Source organism: Pelophylax lessonae (assembly GCF_965119305.1).
Source record: "Pelophylax lessonae genome assembly, chromosome: 5".
NCBI classification, from domain to species: Eukaryota; Metazoa; Chordata; class Amphibia; order Anura; family Ranidae; genus Pelophylax; species Pelophylax lessonae.
This window is the reverse complement of record NC_138772.1, coordinates 198801078-198819412: the sequence shown is the minus strand read 5'-3', so window position 1 is coordinate 198819412 and position 18335 is coordinate 198801078. Positions and strand designations below refer to the sequence as shown.

General features: G+C 45.6%; 1 protein-coding gene across 2 annotated transcripts in view; it reads left to right on the top strand.

Annotated features, from left to right (window-relative positions):
• LOC309556661 (putative G-protein coupled receptor 141) overlaps positions 1-18335 on the top strand; it is a 30110-nt gene that overhangs the window by 5964 nt on the left and 5811 nt on the right. For both annotated transcript variants that reach the window (XM_082259116.1, XM_082259117.1), the window contains exon 2: positions 11270-11391. The gene's annotated coding sequence lies outside the window, so the exon portion shown is untranslated. The remainder of the gene's footprint in view (positions 1-11269; positions 11392-18335) is intronic.

Below are 18335 nucleotides of genomic sequence, written 5' to 3'. Positions count from 1 at the left end.
ATTAAAATCAAGGAAGCTGGGCTTGATCTGACTGGCGGTGTGGGCTGCTGATATGTGTATGCAGCTAGGATGGTATGACAGGGTAAGCTGACCCGAGACCTCCACTATGGGCCTCTGAAGTCCAATAGGATTAGGAAGCCAAAGAAGGTGCCATAAATTATCCCTTTCACATATGATGTCTAAGCCAGACAGCTGGCTGGACTTTGGTAGAAAGAAGCAGCACAAGTGTCAGTTATCGTGCAGCGGTAGTCTGGTCAGAAGTATGCTGACAGGTTACGTAGATACAGGTTGAAAAAAGACACAAGTCCATCCAGTTCAACCATAGAAAGAAAAAAAGAAAAAATCCCCTCCATATACACAATCCTATACCCACAGTTGATCCAGAGGATGGCAAACAAAAAAACACAAACAAACAATCATAATCAATTTTGCTCCAGCAGAGGAAAAAAATCCTTCCTGATTTCCCAGGAGGCAATCAGATATTCTCTGGATCAACTTCTTCCGGAAAGTTCTAAATTTTTTTCTGGAAAGTTCATGAAAGTTCCAGAAGTTCCAGACTGAACGAAAAAAGAACATTACATGTATGCCCAACATTAGGAGTGGGGCAGAAACTCCTAATGCTGGCCAAACACATAATGTGTTTAGAGGCCCTAAAATTCCAGTACAGTTCAAACAACCCCCCCAATGACCCCTTTTTGGAAAGTAGACACCCCAAGATATTTGTTGAGAGGCATGTTGAGTCCATGGAAGATTTTCTTATTTGCCACAAGTTTTTGGAAAATGTATTTAATTTTACTTCTTTTAGTTTTACACAAAGTTATCAATTTAATGAGATATTTCTCACACATGTCATGGGTATATGTGGAATTACACCCCAAAACACATTCTGACACTTCTCCTGAGTATTGGGATACCACATATGAGAGACTAGAGCCTAGCTGTGTACAGGAGCCCAAAATCCAATGACCTTCTTCAGGCTTTCAAGGGGCATCACATTTTCGAAGACCCTAAAATGTCAGGACAGTATAAACCCTCAACTGACTTTTTGGAAGGCTAAACATCTGAACTTCTGTATAGGGTTATATATACACACACACTTGTATATATTTATACACATACACACATATAGGTGTTATAGGAGCGGAGCCATATTAGTGTGAATTAGCGCAAGCATAGATTTCTGCTATTTTCACACCTATATATGTGTATGTGTATATATACATACATGGGTGTATGTATATATATACCCCTAAACAGAAGTTCAGATGTTTTGCCTGCCTCCAAAGACCCCAAAAAATGCCCAAAAAAAACGCCAGCTGCAAAAACACACCTGGGCGTTTTTGTAGCTGCCATTTTTTTTGGGCATTTTTTGGGCATCTTTGGAGGCAGGCATAACATCTGAACTTCTGTGTAGGGGTATATACACCCATGTATGTATATATATACACATACACATATATAGGTGTGAAAATAGCAGAAATCTATGCTTGCGCTAATTCACACTAATATGGCTCCGCTCCTATAACACCTATATGTGTGTATGTGTATAAATATATACAAGTGTGTGTGTATATATAACCCTATACAGAAGTTCAGATGTTTAGCGTCCCTCCAAAGACCCCAAAAAAATGCCCAAAAAAAATGCCTGCAAGAACACACCTGGGCATTTTTTTTTGGCGAATGCATTTTTTTGCGAATTTTTTTGGGGTCCATAGAGGGAGGCTAAACATCTGAACTTCTGTATAGGGTTATATATATATATACACACACACTTGTATATATTTATACACATACACACATATAGGTGTTATAGGAGCGGAGCCATATTAGTGTGAATTAGCGCAAGCATAGATTTCTGCTATTTTCACACCTATATATGTGTATGTGTATATATACATACATGGGTGTATATACCCCTACACAGAAGTTCAGATGTTATGCCTGCCTCCAAAGACGCCCAAAAAATGCCCAAAAAAAACGCCTGCAACACACCTGGGCATTTTTTTTGGCGCAGGCATTTTTTTGGGCATTTTTTTGGGGTCTTTGGAGGCAGGCAAAACATCTCAAATTCTGTGTAGGGGTATATATATATACATACACCCATGTCTGTATATATACACATACAAATATATAGGTGTGAAAGTAGCAGAAACATTTGCTTGCGCTAATTAAATAATTAACAGGCATATGGCTCCGCTCCTATAACACCTATATGTGTGTATGTGTATAAATATATACAAGTGTGTGTGTGTATATATATAACCCTATACAGAAGTTCAGATGTTTTGCCTGCCTCCAAAGATCCCAAAAAAATGCCTACGCCAAAAAAAAAAAATGCCCAGGTGTGTTCTTGCAGGCGTTTTTTTTTGGGGCATTTTTTTGGGGTCTTTGGAGGCAGGCAAAACATCTGAACTTCTGTATAGGGTTATATATACACACACACCTATGTGTATTTTACACATACACATATATAGGTGTTATAGGAGAGAAGCCATATTAGTGTGAATCAGCGCAAGCATAGATTTCTGCTATTTTCACACCTATATATGTGTATGTGTATATATACAGACATGGGTGTATGTATATATACCCCCTACACAGAAGTTCAGATGTTTTGCCTGCCTCCAAAGTCCCCCAAAAAATGCCCAAAAAAACGCTTGCTACTAAACTGGCAAGGTGTGAAAATAGCGGAGCCATATCCCGGTTCTATAAGTGACATAATACAAACAATCTTTTTTTTTTTTATGGTTCTGGACATGCTACAGAGCTGAAACTTCACAGGTACACTTTTTAGACCCCCCAGACACTAAATCCAAAAATCTTTTTTTTTTTTTTTTCAATAATTGGCTCTCTATCAAAAATGACAATTTTTAAGAACTTTTTTTTGTGTGATTAATAGTCCCTGGGGCATGACCCAGAAGCCTAGGCACTTTTTAGGGGCATTTATTGGATTTTAGGGCTTCAAAATGGTGTTTTTTGATTACTGAAGTTCGGGTCCCATTGATTTCAATGGGGTTCTGAAATCCGGGCCGAACTTTCGGGAAGTTCGGATGTTCTGGCCGAACCGAACTTTTGAAAAGTTCGATCATCCCTACAAATGACGACAACTATGATGAAAATCAAATCCGTTTTCCTTAACAAACGAAAACTAAACGAGAATGTGAGGCAGGGACGTTTACCCAACTTCCGGTTTTCATGGAGCTCCTCCTGGGTGACGTCCGACGTGAGGAGTGGACTACTACAAGAGAGTCGACTCGAGACCAGTCACCTGACCTCACCAGAGCACTGCAGCTGCAGCACTACAGCCAGACGCGCCAGGCCCCACTCATCACATGGCACTGGCACCCGGCCACCACCACATCCAGAGCAGAGCACCCACTGTGAGTTAACAGCCAGGCCAGCTATTACTGCCTCCCTGAGTCCCCTCAGACCACTCACCAGTCACCACTGGCATCCGATTCCGCCATCCATCCAGGACTGTGCACGTGCATATAGGCCTCTGAGGCCCGCCCCGGCCCATTCTGTTCAACAACTTCAGTTCAGAGTCAGACCAGAGACCACCCTTAAACCTGAGACCCCAATCCAGCACTCTGAGCAGCACTGTGTGCACTCACTGCACTGACTGCAAGCAGCAGTATTACTGGCCTCCTCTCTGACCTGGCCATGACCATTTAGATGACTAAAATGCGTTTTAGTCGACTAAATGTAGGACATTTTAGTCGACTAAAATGTAAGATGTTTTAGTCGACTAAAATGTACTGGAGTTTTAGTCGACTAAATACGACTAAAACTAAAACACTTGCAAAAGACCAAAATGGGACTTAAACTAAAGTGCCATTTTAGTACTAAAACTAAGACTAAAACTAAATTGAAATTTGCTGCCAAAATTAGCATTAGAGTTAGGGAATGAACTTGCATTTTTCATACTGGACTGTAATGTTGAAATTTCTTTAGTAAAGTTACATCAACTGTTCTAAAGATAAAGGAACAGAGCGCACACCGCCCTAGTGTAACACCATTTATTTGAAGTTAATAGAAGCCATAAAAACAGGTACTCACAAACAGATAGGAAGTCATGCATGGAAATAAATATCCCCCGATGATGTTTACAGGGCTCTCTCCTCCTAGCCTCAGCGGCTCAGCTGTTCGTCCTGCACTGATCAGTGAGTATCGTACGGCTAAGCCAACCGCCTCGGATTACTCAAGGAGACTCGATGTGGTGAGCCTGTGCACGGTCCAGCTGCCACCGCACACCCTCCAAGAGCCGGATGCTGTAGCCGCTCAGAGAAACTGACAATGCGGTTAAGCAGAGGGAGACTCCCCGATCGGGACCCAGAGCATGACTTGCATGGGGTTGCTAAGGACAACGTTTCGGAGGCGTAGCCTCCTTCTTCAGATCTCAACACCCCAGATGCTCTGGGTCCCGATCGGGGAGTCTCCCTCTACTTAACCGCATTGTCAGTTTCTCTGAGCGGCTACAGCATCCGGCTCTTGGAGGGTGTGCGGCGGCGGCTGGACCGTGCACAGGCTCACCACATCGAGTCTCCTTGAGTAATCCAAGGCGGTTGGCTTAGCCGTACGATACTCACTGATCAGTGCAGGACGAACAGCTGAGCCGCCGAGGCTAGGAGGAGAGAGAACTGTAAACGTCTTCGGGGGATATTTATTTCCATGCATGACTTCCTATCTGTTTGTGAGTACCTGTTTTTATGGCTTCTATTAACTTCAAATAAATGGTGTTACACTAGGGCGGTGTGCGCTCTGTTCCTTTATTTTTTGTACAGCTTCTTTGCCTCATATCCCATGGAGGGTTAGGAGAGCTGCCACCCTTCATTCATGTGTTTCACCACAGGCCATATTACAAGATTCCCCAGCTTGAGAATCAATCTCCAGGATCTGCGCAGGGACTGGTAATGTGTGTTTTCTCTGTATCAACTGTTCTAAGCCTGGTCTGAAGTTATTAAAAGGGTGAATGTTGGTTCAGCGTATCTAACCACTTAAGCTCCGCTCACATTGCTGCTACTGCAGCAATGTGGCTCGTTATCGTCCAGCGACGTAGACCTACGTCGCTGGACTCCGCCCCTTGTGGGCGGTGCGCGTGCGCCGCCGGAGGCTCGCTCCCACTGTGCTCAGTCACAGCGGGAGTCGGGCTAGGGGAGGAGCGGCGGCTATCGCCGCCGCTCTTCCCCGATCGTCGGGGAATCTAGTTTGGAGATCCGCCCGCTTGTGTAAACAGAGCGGGCGGATCTCCTAAGTGACAGGGAGTGACAGATCGGAGTGTTCAGCATAGCTGAACATCCGATCTGTCCTTGTGTCACACAGTCACCTCCCCCCCACACGTTAGTAAGCACCAGGCATACATTAATCCCTCCCTCTCCAATAAAATTAACCCCTTCCCTGCCAGTGTCATTTTTACAATAACAGTGCATATTTATAGCACTGATTACTGCAGTAATGTCACTGGTACCCCCAAAAGGGTCAAAAATGTCAGTTAGGGGTCCGATCTGTCCGCCGCAATGTCGCAGTCCCGCAAAAAAAATCGCAGATCGCCGCCATTACGCGTTAAAAAAAAAAACACCAAAAATGACAGAAATCTTTCCCCTAGTTAGTAAACGCAATAACTTTTGCGCAAACCAATCAAAATACGCTTATTGTGATTTTGTTTACCAAACATAGGTAGCAGAAAACAAATTGGCCAAAAATGTAAAAAAATTTTGATTTTTACATTTTTTTGGGGGGGAATTTCATATAAAAAAATGTTAAAAATATTGTTATTTTTTCAAAATAAACGCTATTTTTTTGTTTAAAGCGCAAAAAGTAAAAATCGCACAGGTGATCAAATACCACCAAAAGAAAGCTCTGTTTGTGGGAAAAAAATGACGTAAATTTCGTTTTGGTACGGCATCGCACGACCGCGCAATTGTCAGTTAAAGGCACACAGCGCCGAATCGCAAAAAGTGGCCTGGATGTAAGACAGCAAAATCCTCCGGTGGTAAAGTGGCTAAAGAACCAGGGTCTGAATAGCACAAAGGGCTACGAAGCTTTGCTACAACAAAGGTCTGTAGCAGGTTTTCCAGGCATTGAGCCTGATGTGGGTCTGCCATTGTTACCGGTTACCTCTCCAGCCCATGTGAACCGCGACCCTGGGTGTGAGAACTGAGACATCAACATCTTTGTTTGGTTGTTTTATTGTATTTTAGGGGATGGGAGAAGGGAATGAGTGGGATACTCCTTAGGCTCAACTAGGTACAACTTTGGGGCTTTTTCTAGAAAATTGCCTGTTAGCGCTGCCTTGACGCCAGCCGACGTTAGCTAGTGCTCACTGATGCTTTAAACACACTGAAGCTCTGAAACTGGTGCTGGAACCTCAACTTTAAGTCCAGAAGATCCAGGACTGTGGAACATTGAACGTCTGAAACTGCTTGTACTGCAAAGTCACTGACTACTCCCTCCAGCCTTGCACGGGCTTGAGGTAGCTTGCTGTGGATTCCTGTATGGCTGCAACTCTCAACTGATGCTCTCACACTGTGCACTAACTCTTCAGGGCTCAAACTGCAGGCGCCCCCTTTCACACTTCAGCATACCTCCCAACTTTTGAACTTCGCAATGAGGGACACTGAAAGAGAAATAAAAACTGTGGCGCGCTACGCGCGCCGCGTCAAATTGTGGGTGTGGCCAATTGCTTAGCAGTGGGAGGGGCTTAAGGGATAGGGTAAACAAAACCCAGACTTCCTAGTACTCATACAATATACTTTGATTGCTCAGCCTACCTTAAAGAAGAACTTCATTAAAATAGTCAGAGACTGCATAGCAACCAGCAACTGTTGGGACAATGAAGACTTTGGTGAGAAGTATGTAATGTACAGTATTGTATATATAGTGCAGGAGAGTGTAATGTACAAAATGCAGGAGACAGGAGTATGTATTGTACAGAATGCAGGAGACAGGAGTATGTAATATACAGAATGCAGGGGTCGGACTCTGCACCATCCACCCCCCCAGCTCTATACACCCCAAATGCCCACCCAGCTCCATACACCCCCCCATCCACCCCAAATGCCCCCAGCAGCTCTATCCACCTCAAATGCCCACCCTAGCTCCATCCACCCCAAATGCCCACCCTAGCACTATATATCCCAAACACCCATCCAACCTCCAAACACTCCAAATGCCCACCCCAGCTCCATCCACCCCCCCCCATCCAGCTCCATTCACCCCATATGCCCACCCCAGCTACTTCCACCCCAAATGCCCCAGCTCCATCCAACCCAAATGCCCCCTTTTGGGGGGCGCAAACAGAAAAATGTAATAGGCATTGCTTTGCGGCAAACAACGCTGTAAAAAATCGCGTGACTTTGAGGTCACGAAAGTGTAAAAGGGGCCTTCATTAATTAAGGTAGAGTGTGCCCCCTTCAATACAGAGAGACCAGCGTGCCCCCTTTCAATACAGAGAGACCAGCGTGCCCCCTTTCAATGCAGAATGACCAGCGTGCCGTGCCCCCTTTCAATGCAGAATGACCAGCGTGCCGTGCCCCCTTTCAATGCAGAATGACCAGCGTGCCGTGCCCCCTTCAATACAGAGAGATCATCGTGCCCCTTTCAATGCAGAGAGACCAGCGTGCCCCCTTTCAATGCAGAATAACCAGCGTGACCCCTTTCAATGCAGAATGGCCAGCGTGACCGCTTTTAATGCAGAAAGACCAGCGTGCCCCCTTTCAATGCAGAATGACCAGCGTGCCGTGCCCCCTTTCAATGCAGAATGACCAGCGTGCCGTGCCCCCTTCGATGCAGAGAGATCATCGTGCCCCTTTCAATGCAGAGAGACCAGCGTGCCCCCTTTCAATGCAGAATAACCAGCGTGACCCCTTTCAATGCAGAATGGCCAGCGTGACCGCTTTTAATGCAGAGAGACCAGCGTGCCCCCTTTCAATGCAGAATAACCAGCGTGACCCCTTTCAATGCAGAATAACCAGCGTGCCTCCTTTCAATGCAGAATGACCAGCGTGACCCCTTTCAATGCAGAATGACCAGCGTGACCCCTTTCAATGCAGAATGACCAGCGTGACCCCTCAATGCAGAATGACCAGCGTGACCCCTTTAATGCAGAATGACCAGCGTGACCCCTTTAATGCAGAATGACCAGCGTGACCCCTTTAATGCAGAATGACCAGCGTGACCCCTTAATGCAGAATGGCCAGCGTGACCCCTTAATGCAGAATGGCCAGCGTGACCCCTTAATGCAGAATGACCAGCGTACCGTGCCCCCCCACCCGAGACTGGTGCACTTACCTGTAGCGGCTTCTCCTTTGTCCCCCCCTGCGTCTCCTCGAGTCCTTCTGCCTCCTCCTCGGCCAATGGCATGGTTTTGCCTTTCGGCCAATCAGGAAGACCCGCTTCCTGATTGGCCAGGAGGAGATCTGTGTGACAATAGCGAATTTTCATTCGCTATTGTCACACAATGGGTGGGCTCGGGGCGCACTGCTCTGCACCCCGGGTCCACCCTTCTGATCGGGAGCCGAAGACAAGGGTGGAGCTGGGAGGAGGAGGGCAGCAGAGATGGACGGGAAGCATATACACACACACACGTATACACAGTCACACAACACATGTATACACAGACACACACACATGTATACACAGACACACATGTATACACAGTCACACAACACATGTATACACAGACACACACACGTATACACAGACACACAACACATGTATACACAGTCACACACACACATATATGTATACACAGTCACACAACACATGTATACACAGTCACACACATGTATACAGACACACACACACATGTATACACAGACACACACATGTATACAGACACACACACACATGTATACAGACACACACACATGTATACACAGACACACAACACATGTATACACAGTCACACAACACATGTATACACAGTCACACAACACATGTATACACAGTCACACACATGCATACAGACACACACACATGTATACACAGACACACAACACATGTATACACAGTCACACAACACATGTATACACAGTCACACACATGTATACAGACACACACACACACATGTATACACAGTCACACAACACATGTATAGACAGTCACACACATGTATACAGACACACACACACACACACATGTATACACAGACACATGTATACACAGACACACACACATACATGTATACACAGACACACACACACACACACATGTATACACAGACACACACACATACATGTATACACACATACACACACACACACATGTATACACAGACACACAACACATGTATACACAGTCACACACACACATATATACACAGACACACACACATGTATACACAGACACACACACACACACACACACACACACACATGTATACACAGACACACACACACACACACCCACACACATGTATACACAGACACACAACACATGTATACACAGTCACACACACACACATATATACACAGACACACAACACATGTATAGACAGTCACACACACATGTATACAGAGACACACAACACACATGTATACACAGTCACACACACATGTATACACAGTCACACACTTACCTGAGGAGGTCACACAGGGCTGGAGTCAGGACACCTCTGGGAAAGCTCAGTCTTTGACACATTCCGACATGCTGTGCAGCCTCAGCAGGCTTCTCTTCTCCCCGGCTGCTTGTAAAACCTGAAAGGGGCCATGATGAAAGCTTGAAAATAACTTAGCAGCCCCGCCCCCTTACCAGAGAAGAGAAATGCCGGGCTGCAGGAAGCAGGAACCAGTGTTCTATAGAACGCTGAAGCCTAAGTTGGGGGTGGAGCTGGGCGGGGGCAGAGCTGATTCTAAAGCGGCTTACACATTGGTCGTTTCTCTCCAGTATAGGCACCTGCACAACACGTCATTAGTTGCCAGGACGCCAACGGTCCTAGCAACTATGACTGCAAGGAAAAGAAATGTGGATGGGGGTTGGGGAGAGGAGCAGAGGGCACAGGCATGCTGGAATCTTCAGTGGGCACAGTCGGTGTAAATAGGTAGTTACTGAGCATACCCCATTGAGTGGAGCCCACTGCTGCTCCGGGACTTCAGCCCACATGAGCGGGACAGCGGGACTCACTTGAAATATCGGGACAGTCCCGCGGAATCCGGGACAGTTGGGAGGTATGCTTCAGGGTCCTCTGACCAGGTACCCCCTTTACAGCTAGCTGATACTTGGATCCTAGAACCTTCTCCAGAGTGGTCCCCACTGACGCTAGGCAGACCCCCAGGGGCAATCCTCAGTACTCACAACCTTTGTAGGCTTTGCTGGGACTGGACCCCTCTGCCTCTCTGCTGGTTCTCGGCACACCGGATACCCTCAGCTCAATTCAGCACTCTCTGGATTCTCAGGCAGCACCCGAGACATCTGCTTCCTCTGACAGGAGAGACAGCCGTCCTCTACCTCTTAGGACTCTGCTTCCCACCAAAGATGCCGAGTCACGCACCTCCCTCAAACTTATACCCACTCCCAGAATCCTTTGCGGCAGAATCTGCCTTCTGGGGTAGTTACAAGCCTGAATGTGTCCCTTATTGGGTTTCCTCCACTGCCCTATGAGAAGCCTCTCAAAGAGCCAGGGGGGACACTCCCCCCTGAGCAGACACACCTGGAAGCCATGACACCCTACCAAAAAGAAATCATAGCCCTGCTGTTAGGCAGACAAGACCCACTATGCATTTACTTAGCACCTACCTGTAGGTTGCTATAGGTCTATTTGGCAAACAAGCAAACAGTAGGAGTGTAGTTGCTAAGAGTAACCAAGTGCAAGTTCAATATACAAAACAACCAAACGTTAGTCACGGTACCTGGTAAAGTAATGCTTCTTTTTTTGTTTAATTTTTTTTATTTTTAATAAACTTGGGCTTTAATGGTGAGTGTAACGTTGAAAATGTATATAAAAAATTGTACACAGGCTTGGCACTAATGTTGTCTTCATGGAAAAAGTAAATCTATGCTATAATATTTTGCAAATTCACATTTTGCACAACCATATGCCAAAAAAAAAAAAAAAAACTGGTACCAAAGTTAATCCAGAGAATATGCCTCTCTAAGACTACCTTTGTTGTATTGAATTGGTAGATCACATGTCTTCCCAAACAGCCACAATTCACAAGTATGCAGATCAGGGACAGAGTGAGGTTTTATATGCTGACAGCTATACTACAGTATGTTTTTGATCTTATACTGTCTTTGAAGTTATATGTTATAAAATTCTTCTTTCTTTCAGAGATGCAAAAATGCAAGACCTACAATGAGTCTGACAACATTTGGTTATTTCTTGTTAGACTGTCTTTTTTCAAGGAGGAATTATGTCTGCTCCACATTATATGACAGAATCTCTGACTTCATGTAAGTTTTAATATGATGCTGTTTTAAAAGTATTAATCATATTTACTAGGCAGTTTCAACTGATCATCCATAAGGAAATCCCTCGCTGATAATAATGCAAGATGAAAGATCTGAGTCGCTGAACCCACAGGAAATATTCTCCCCAAAGTGCTATTAAAGGATTATTCATTCCTCTGTGGAGGAAAGGGTATGATTGCTCATTGGTTGCAGATATACCCTGTAGTCTAACTATGCTGGAAAAATCTATGTATGTAAGCAAGACCTTCCAATGCTCACCACTGCATTATGTTAGTTCTCTTGTCTGTGAGTTCCAGCAGACCACACTGCAAAACTCCAGTCCACCGTTCTAACAGTTCATGCACACTGGCTTAAAAAAAAAAAAAACGCTACTTCTACAGGATTGTTGCATTTTGCCTGTATAAGCAGCTCAATGTTATCTTATGTATCCATGCACATTAGGATGTTTAACCACTTAAGGACCGGACGGTTTTACCCTCTTAATGACCAGGCCATTTTTTGCGATAGGGCGATGCGTTATTTTAACTGACAATTGCGCAGTCGTGTGACGCTGTACCCAAATAAAATGTATGTCCTTTTTTTTCTCCACAAATAGAACTTTCTTTTGGTGGCATGTGATCACCTCTGCAATTTTTTTATTTTTTGCGCTATAAACAAAAAAAGAGCGCCAATTCTGGAAAAAAAAACCCAATATTTTTTATTTTCTGCTATAAAACATATCCAATAATAAAAAAAAAATATCAAATTTTTTCATCAATTTAGGCCAATTTGTATTCTGCTACATATTTTTGGTAAAATAAAAATCCCAATAAGTGTATATTGATTGGTTTGCGCAAAAGTTATCACTTCTAAAAACTAGGGGATAGACTGTATGTCATTTTTATTTATTTATTTTTTATTTACTAGTAATGGCGGTGATCAGTGATTTTTAGTGGGACTGCGACATTTCAGCGGACAGATCGGATACCTAACTGACACTTTTGACACTTTTGAGGGGACCAGTGACATTACTACAGTAATCAGTGTTAGTGTACTAATGACACTGGCAGGGATGGGGTTAACACAAGGGGCGATCAAAGGGTTAAGTGTGCTCCTAGGGAGAGCTTTCTAACTGTGTGGGGGATGGACTCAATAGATGAACAAAATAAATAGTAGGAACACAGGATCCCTGTGTTCATCCCTGACAGAACGGCGGTCTGCCTTGTTTACATTGGCAGACTGCCATTCTGTCTCCACGGGGAGAGATCGCAGGTGGCCGGCAGACATCATGTCCACCGGACCCGCTGATTGGCTCCCTTTCTGGCCAATTGGCGCATCAGGTAGGTTGTTTCACGTAATTGAGCTGACCTTCCACAGTAAAACTATGGCGGCTGGTCAGCAAGTATTTAAATGTATATTTTAATTTCATCGTTTAGAGGCAGAAAAAAACTCTTCTGTTTTGCATTTTTGAGAGCAGGGTTTTGGCAGGAAAAAAAAAAACAGTTGCTGAATGCTCCTAACCTCTCATAGAAGCTTCTAAACTCTGCTAAACTCCTGTACAAAAATGCTCTATATGAGCGTTTTTTTTCTGCCAAGGGAACTGGCATTTTTTGTTAAGCCCAATATGCATTGACCTTAAAAGAAAAACAGTTGTCATTGCTGCATATTTTTAGAAAATGCTACTGATGTCTTTAAGATATACCACCCTTGCGGTATCAGGACAATATCCCCCCAGACAAAATCCCCCCGGACAATATTGTCCAGGGAGCATATTGTCCAGGGGGATGTTGTCCCGGGGGGATAATGTCCGGGGGGATAATGTCCGGGGGGATATTGTCCGGGGGGATATTGTCCGGGGGGATATTGTTGCCTTGATGGGCATGTGCATTACCTCCTATGTCTGGTTGTGTTTTCATTTGTAGCACTACCCCCGCAGGGGCCACTGATTTTAGCTGGTTCTCCCATAAACAGCAAAGGGGCCATCAGCCACCCAAGCAACAGTCCATTGCAATCCGGCTCCAATAAACAATCTAGGGTGGGGGGTCAGCAACCCTTCGATCATGATTTACCGGTCAACCACGGGCAGGTTACTAATAGATCATAATGTCGCCCCTACATTGCTGACCCGCAGCTGGCAGAGCTGCACAGGAAAGCAATGTGCTGCTGGGAAACTATCAAAAGCCAAGGCATTTCCTGCCTCCCAGCATGCCCTTTGCTTAAGTGTTGCTGTAGGGAGGGGAATGCCTCTGCTGCCTATGGCAGCTTCAGGCGGAATGGCTCGGACAGACACAGTGGGTTGGAATCCATAATTAGCCATGAATACAGATATTCCGAAAGACGAGTTGATTGCAGAGTTCCTGGCAAACTCTGCCCAGGGTAGCAGATCAACCCAATTGTCCTGATGGTCAGAGATATAGCAGCGGAGAAATTGCTCAAGAGCTTGGTTGGAACGCTCAGCAGCACCATTGGACTTCAGATGGTAGGCCGAGGAGAAGGAGAGTCGAATACCCGACTGGGAGCAAAAGGTGCGTCAAAACCTAGAGACAAACTGGTTCCCACGGTCCGAGACAATCTCCTTAGGCAACCCGTGTAAATGGAAGAACTCCCTGGCAAACACCGAGGCAAGCTCCTGAGCGGTAGGCAGCCACCTAAATGGAACACAGTTGCACATTTTGGAGAACCAGTTGACAACCATGAGGATAACTGTGTAACCTCGGTATGTGGGAAGTTCCACAATAAAATCCATGACCAGGTGTGACCCGGGATGCTCGCCATTGGAAATGGGATGCAATAGGCCCAAGGGAAGGTGGCAAGGAGACTTTTTCTGGGCCCAGACCGAACAAGAAGCCACATACACAGCAGCATCAGTGTAGAGGGATGGCCACCAGAACTGACGAGAAATAACCCAGGACATATGCTTCTTACCAGGATGGCCAGCAGTCTTGGAATTGTGGTACGTGCACAACAGTCTGATGCGCAACCCCTCAGCTACAAAACATTTTCCAGAAGGTCTCTCTGTGGGAGCAACAGGTTGGGCAGCCAAGATCTGTTCCACAAGAGAAGAGGTAAGTTGGTACGGATAGCAGCCAGGATATGATCTGAAGGTATGACCGGTGTCGGCACAGAGTCCTCCCTGGACAACTCAGAATACTGGCAAGACAAGGCATCAGCCTTAACATTCTTGGAGATGGGCAAATAGGAGACCACATAGTTACAACTAGATAAAAAATAAGGCCCATCTGGCCAACTGACGGGGTTTGAGCCTCTTGGACTCTGAGAGACTGTTGCTCCCTTGAAGCGGTCGAACAGTTCAGTAATCAAGGGAATCTGGTATGCATTCTTGACCGTGATGCGATTAAGGCCCCTATAATCAATGCAAGGTCTCAACTCACCCTCCTTTTTCTGTACGAAGAAAAACCGGCACCCGCTGGAGAAGTGGACTTGTGAATGCCCCCGGGCAAGCGCATCAGCAGCGTACTCCTTCATGGCCTTATTCTCCACAACCGAGAGAGGAGATACCCTGCCACGAGGGGGAATGGCACCAGGTTGTAAGTCTATGGCACAATCGTATGGACGATGAGGAGGAATAGCACCAGCGCGTACCTTGTCAAATACATCTTGAAACTCATGATATTCAGTAGGCAACATTGAATTCAAAGAGGTACAAAGTACCTTAACAGGTCCATGGATACAAACAGCACCACACTGTGGAGACCAAGAGAGGATCTCGACCGGCTGCCAATCAAAGGCCATAACACCCTGAGACTTGAAACTCTCCTTGCTGGGGAAAGACCATCTCTCCAGCACTCCAGACTATTTATCAGCTTCCCAGCTACCATCTAGACACACTTCCGCAGGCATGGGCTAGGCCCTGACCAATCTTTAGGTTGGGTATTTGAATTCTCCCTCCTTTTACTCTAGAATCTCCTTCTAGAGGCAGGAGGAAGCAATCAAACTCCCAGCCTGTGAAACCCTGAACAGACCAGATCAATCAATTACTGTTCCTTGATTACAGAAGGAGCCAAAAATGAAATGTACCTAGCATCCTATGCTAGGAGGGTGTTACACATGCACTGACATGCATTGCTCTAAAGCAAGCCATTCACTTTGAACAAGCCCCTTGCAAGCTTTAGCGCTAACTTTTTTTTTTTATACATTGAAGCATGTTACATTTAGTCAACCTATTAACTTTGAATGTTCTTTTAAGAATGTTTGAACAAGTGCACAATCAAAGAGTGAATCAAGCCTTAACCCCTTAATGTTCTGCTCCACCGTTTGGTAGAGCACATTTTGAGTCATGCTAACTCGTTGAAGAATGTGTTTTAATTATTTCAACCTGATTAAGCCATTTCTACCATTTGGTTTATGAAAGCTATACCAAATAAATCCACTAGATGTCGCTGCGTTATTGAATAGGTTGGCTTCTTACATCGTCTCCGAATGGGAATTTACCATTGACAAAATCACTACAGACAGAATCTCTCGGATTGGCTGATTTTTCAAACATAAGCATAGTTATTTGACGTATACTTGTTTTAAAGGTGTTACTTAACATTATTATGTAACTTAATATAACAAAAAAATGTTTAACATGGGTTTAATCATTTTAGAGGCATCAGCCACCGACCCACAACAGGGTGCCAGCCAGCCACCCAAACTGCCAGGCATCAGCCACCGACCCACAAGAGTGCCAGCAACTCAGCAAGCCACCCACACTGCCAGGTGTCAGCCACCAGCCCACAACGGGTGACAGCAGCCAGCCACCCGACAACAGGGTGCCAGCAAGCCAGCCACCCACACTGCAAGGCGTCAGCCACCAACCCACTACAGGGTGCCAGCAAGCAACCCACACTTCCAGGCGTCAGCCACCAACCCACAACAGGGTGCCAGCAAGCAACCCACACTGCCAGGTGTCAGGCACCAACCCACAATAGGGTGCCAGCAAGCAACCCACACTGCCAGGCATCAGCCACCAACCCACAACAGGGTGCCAGCAACTTCAGCAAGCCATTTTTTTTAAATAATTTTTGTGTCTTTCAAATTGAAATGGAGATGGAAAAAGTAAAAGTGTGGTCTGGGACTATTTCTCGTCTCAACCTTCTCCAGGAAAAGCAGCAGTGTGCAACACATGTACAAACAACATAAGCATGGGATCAGTAACTGCAAAAAACAAAAATACGTCAAATCTTTGGGCCCATCTAAGAGTTCATCATATTGAATTATATCATGCAGCACAGAAAAAACAAAATTAATATCAATGTGATTTGGAAATACCTCCTCCACTATCCCAGGCAACAATAACAGATATGTTTCTGAAAAAAAAAAAAAAAAAAACAGGTGTCACTGTCTAGATTCAGATGGAAGATCCCAACTGCTGGTCAGAGTAATCACAGAAATGATTGTCCCTGATAACCAGCCATTTACAATGATGTCTGACTCAGGATTTAAGTTGATGTCCATACTTGTGCCAAGCTACACACTGAAGAGTGAGAAGTATTATCGAACAGAAATGCTGGTAAAGATTCACCAAAAGGTCGTTGACAAAGTAAAGGCTATGCTGCAACCAGAGAATGCTGGCAGCTCACTCTCATTCACGACTGACTGCTGGTCAGGACAAACAGAGTCAGAGTCACTAATGATTCTTACATACCACTTAATTGGCAGCGGATGGACAAAAAGGCAACTGGTGTTGAATACAAAGGTGATGCAAGGATCCCACACTGAGTACAGTAGAGAAATGTTTCTAGGCATGCTTAAAGACTGGGGAATCAACAAAGACCAAGTGATTGTCAGGGCACAAACACCAGAAGAAGGGCTCTAGGACCCAGCAGCACTACCAGCAATTTACCTGGGCCTATATAAGGAAGCCTGCCAGTGATTTTAGTTGCTGGTTGATCTTCGGCTCCTCCAGTGTGTTATCCTTGTGATATTCCAGTTCCTGTCTCCTGTTACCGACCCGGCTTGTCCTTGACCTGTCTCCTGATTGCTTCCTGTGTTTGACCTCGGCTATCCACCTGACCATGTCTGCTCTGATATCCACCTGGCTCCTGATCTTGGCTATCCACCTGACCACGTTTGCTCTGATATCCACCTGGCTCCTGATCTTGGCTATCCACCTGACCACGTTCCAGTCTCAGCATTATCCAAGTCCTGCAAACACCTCACGGGTGCCACCTGTCTGCTGATTCCACTCCAGCACTCCAGCTGTACTCTGGATCCTCCTGCACACAGTCCAGCAGGCGATCCGTGCTACTTTGGGCCTGACCTCTCCTGTTCTCATCCTCAGGGGGTCTGGAACTTACCCGCAAGGGAAGCCCTCTCTCTCCATTGGCCTCCAGCACCAGGTATGTGATAGTATCAACCAGCCAAGATGTCTGAGGCCGAGAGAGATGCTTCCGCATTAGAGGCCCTATGTCAGCAGGTTACAACTCTTACACAAGCAGTCCAGAGCTTACAAGATGGCTACTTTCAGCTAGAAGGATGCCTTCACTCCCTCACTACCTCTATGACTCCTGTGGATCCTAACCAAGCTACTAGCTCCACTGCCTCCGCTCCAACGGCCAGTTATTCTGCTACAGCCGCACCTGCTATGGGTTCACCCCATCCGGAGCCCAGAGTCCCCACTCCTGATCGCTTTTCAGGTGACCGACAGAAATTCAGGGCTTTCAAAAATGCTTGTGACCTTTACTTTGCCCTGCAATCAAGGACTTTTTCTCTTGAGACTGTCAAGGTGGGTTTCATCATCTCACTTTTGTCAGATGAGCCACAGTCCTGGGCTCATAATCTCCTTGAGCAAAAGAACTCAGTCCTGGATTCAGTTGCCACCTTCTTTGAAGCTATGGCTACCCTATATGATGATCCACAATGGACTGCCACTGCAGAGTCGGCCCTTCATGCTCTTTTACAAGGCAGACGACCGGTGGAGGATTACATTGTTGAATCTCGAA